The sequence below is a fragment of the Halyomorpha halys genome, unplaced genomic scaffold, assembly GCF_000696795.3.
Source record: "Halyomorpha halys isolate HHAL.00 unplaced genomic scaffold, Hhal_1.1 Scaffold678.1, whole genome shotgun sequence".
In the NCBI taxonomy this organism is placed as follows: Eukaryota; Metazoa; Arthropoda; class Insecta; order Hemiptera; family Pentatomidae; genus Halyomorpha; species Halyomorpha halys.
In genome coordinates, this window is record NW_027112940.1 from 259,650 (window position 1) to 263,538 (window position 3,889).

At 28.2% G+C, this 3,889-nt stretch overlaps 1 non-coding gene across 1 annotated transcript; it reads right to left on the reverse strand.

Annotated features, from left to right (window-relative positions):
* Positions 1–345: 345 nt before the first annotated feature.
* TRNAD-GUC (transfer RNA aspartic acid (anticodon GUC)) lies at positions 346–417 on the reverse strand. Its single transcript has one exon. It is a non-coding gene; the product is annotated as a tRNA-Asp (tRNA).
* Positions 418–3,889: the final 3,472 nt, after the last annotated feature.

Below are 3,889 nucleotides of genomic sequence, written 5' to 3' on the forward strand. Positions count from 1 at the left end.
CTATTAATAGACTCTGTCAAACAAAGAGCAATTGATAAATAGAATATATACTTTTTTTTAATAAATGATGGAAAAGATGGTTTCATTATTAATCCAACCAGCCGATGGTTTGATTATTAATAATTAGCTACATCGATCCGAATTTAAATATAAAATATTCGCTTAATACACTCATATTTTTTTGTAAATAATCAATATTTTTATAAACAATGTGAATAAAGCTATTTTTTCATAATTTATTATATTATTATTTATTAAATAGTTTCAAATAATTTATTTTTAACTAGTCTAGATCACTCAGTTTATTGAATATTAAAATAAATAAGAATTATTAAAAAAATTAATCTCCCCGGCGGGGAATCGAACCCCGGTCTCCCGCGTGACAGGCGGGGATACTTACCACTATACTACCGAGGACTACATCAAAGTTACTAAATACATTGATCATTAGTATTGTAATATTATATTGTTGTTTAATAATTATTGCAATACTTTTAGAATTAACCATACAACTTTTTTATAACAGTCCTATGTTCTTAAAAATTTAGTATGTTTTATATGTATATTTTAAAGCATTGAGTCGATTTCTTATCAAGTCTTCATGTGTTGTCCAAATATTCCGCAACGGAAACGAATCCATGGAATTGTGTATTTGGATATAGGAGAAGCATACTAAGATGGGATTTGGAACGGTCAACAACAAATATATTATTATATATTTTTAGTAGTTTTCATAAATCATCATCATCATCTGTCATTTAATAAAATATAGTATGTCACCAACTTATAACTTTGAATCACCTCTGTATTCAACTATCTTGAAAATTCCTTATTATTTTTCGTATTAGAAAATTATAATTTAGCTTTTAAAAAAATGACTGCAAAGCAACCCGCCCGAAGGGGCGGAATGTTTCTTCAGATCTTAAAGTTGTCAGTAAAGTTATCTAATGAAATTTGGTTTAGTAGCCGGGCATTGTTTTCTCACCCAAACAAATATCAAGACTTCTGAAAACACTCTGACTTGATGTTGCACTCGATCTTTGAGTACATTAAAATGCACAGATACATGAAATGAAACAATCCATTTTCATTATTAATAGACAACTTCACTATACTTATATGTTCAAGTATATATGTCTGCTTTGCTTTAATACTGACAAAAATAAATATTTTATTAAGTTTTTGACGTGTACTGTAGACTGTTACTCTCTGACACCCATACTAGGTTTGGGACAATTAATTAACCCTAATCTACGATACTAACTACCAATAAATGTTATCTTAAAGCAATGATGTTATTAAACGATTAATTGAAGGAATTAAAAAAAAAAAAACGATAACTTTTAATTTCCGTTTTAAGTATTTCTAATATTTTCATTTAGTTAATAGTAAAATTTTGTTTTTCATTTTTTTTTTTTTTTTTAACACAGTATAAATATATTAATAAAGAAAATACCAACTGCCCTTAAATATGACATATCATACTATTCCAGAATTAAATCTGTAAAAGAATAATAAAGAAAAAAAAATTACATAACAACTTATTTATTGAAATAAAAACAGATTGAAGATAAAGAATAACTTTTTTTGCAAATCTAAAACGTTATCTCATCAGATTGAATATATCTTCCTCGTTAGAGAAAGAGTGCTTTTGCAAGCTAGACTTTTCTTTTTTCTTTGGAAGAAAAGGGTTCAGAATGAAGAGGTGAAGAAGATAATAAATCGGGCAGGTGAGGGTCGTGAAAAAGGAAAATCGGTGCCAAAAAGGAAGAACCGAAAGGCACGGAAACAAGAAAACGACCAAGCGCAGGTGCAGTGGGTCATTGGACCAGTGTATTTCTGGTCCCTCCAAAACTCAAAGTTATTCTGTGATTTAGCAACTTAGTTCTTGGCCTGAAAAATGTGTTCCATATCATACCAGATTTAGAAGACTTAGACTCTGGGATCTATTCGTACCTGAAAAACTACGATAAGAAATAACACAGGACTTATAATCTATGTTCCAGGCTGTTCATGCTAGCAAATATTTTCTTAATAAAATCTTAATTGATACAAGTGTTTAATAATTAAATTAAAGAATATAATGGTACAATATATTTGGCACCTGAAGTACTGCGAAAGAACAGTACATTGCAGAACCTCTGTCCTAACATTCAGTTTCAATGTGATTCTATTGTAAAGTTATATAAAAAAGAAAATGAAGTTCATTAAGCCATTTGTAATAAGTCATTTTATCTTGAGCATTGTTTTATCGCACGTAAGACCAAGTCTGGGAAAATAATAATAATAAATGGGAAAAAATAATGCTGTAAAAAGTAAATTACTGAACATAAATTCAGAATTCAGAATTTCTAAAACAAAATGTTTATTTGAGCTGGATAACTGGAAATTTTTTTAAATAGTTTGGTAAAAAGTATTATCCTACGTCTTCTCAGTCTTGCTAAAAAATAGTTTTTAGATTTTTTCTCTATCAATTTTACTCATAAATTACATTATATTATAATATGGAAAAAGATATATTACATTTATGTCCCAAATCAAACGTAAATATTATACTGTATTATATAATAAAGGCTTAGCGAACCCGAAGGTCCGATGCCGATCTACCACCAATCGTTCTCTACCTACATCTGTAGGTCTTAAGTAAAGTTTTAACATTAAAGTAGTCTTAAGTACTGTCTTAAGTAAAATAAAAACATAACGATATCTAACTAATTTTTAAAGAACAAGTTATTTTATAACTTTCTGTTTTATCAACAAATTGAATTAAAAATATGTAGATTATTTTCACGATTTCTATTAGGTTCTTGAGAAATATGAATCAATAACTAAATACTCCTAATTTTTTATAAAAAAAAAAAAAAAAAGTGATTTGCTAAAGGGGAGTTGTTTATTTTAATTATTTGATCATAAATTTGGAAATCTGAAACGGGCAAATAAAGAATAATTTGGTTACTAATAATAGCTGCTTTCATATTTTTTTTTTTTAGCTATTAAAAATATTTTGTTAATATTTATTTTTTATTTGTATAGAGATTTTGTGTAACGTTGTCTATACTTTTAAAAATCATGCTAAAATTATTACATCATAAGTTTTATTCTAAATACAAGAAATATCAATAAAAAAAAATGAATACATCATAATAGAAATTAGTGAAACCATATCTTTGAATATTTTTAACTGATTGGTGTTTTAATGCATATTTCTTTATTTTAACATATTACTATTGTTATTAAGACTTTCCTTGGCTGCATGCAGCGACGATAATATCCTAAGCCATATCAATAAAAAAACATTCGAATATGTTTTTGATGATCCGTGCTGTGTCAGTAGTCCGGAGAATGACTTCATCTATTTCACATTAGTGGAATGGACTGTCATTTATAAGAGGGTTCTACTTTCTAGCGATATGTTTGTTTGAAAATGATGTTTTCCCAAGCATTTGTAGTCACGGACGACATCATAGCACATTGTACTGAAATACCAGTTCTCGATTCATAACAGAAGTTATGTCACAACTCTAACGACTTCAAGAAACCTTTAAGACTTCAAACCCGAATTCGATCCCGTTACTGTAATACAACTACTTATAATTTATGTTTCAACTGGATTAAGAATCTCAGGCTAGTGAACTTTAACACATTTGTGCAGATTGTTCAAATAGACTGACTGACGCCCTCCTTTTTTCCTACAATTTCAAAATGAAACTTAGTATGTATTAGTTATGATAAATAAACTTTCTTTTAGTGTTCAAATCAACTCTGTAACTTTTTCTAGTTCTTCTTCAAGGTATTTAACCCTGGAATTTCTATTTAAGTATCCTTAGATTCATAAGAGTAAGTGAATTCTCAAAAGATTTTGTTCCTGCCGTTTGTCCGATATTCCTCT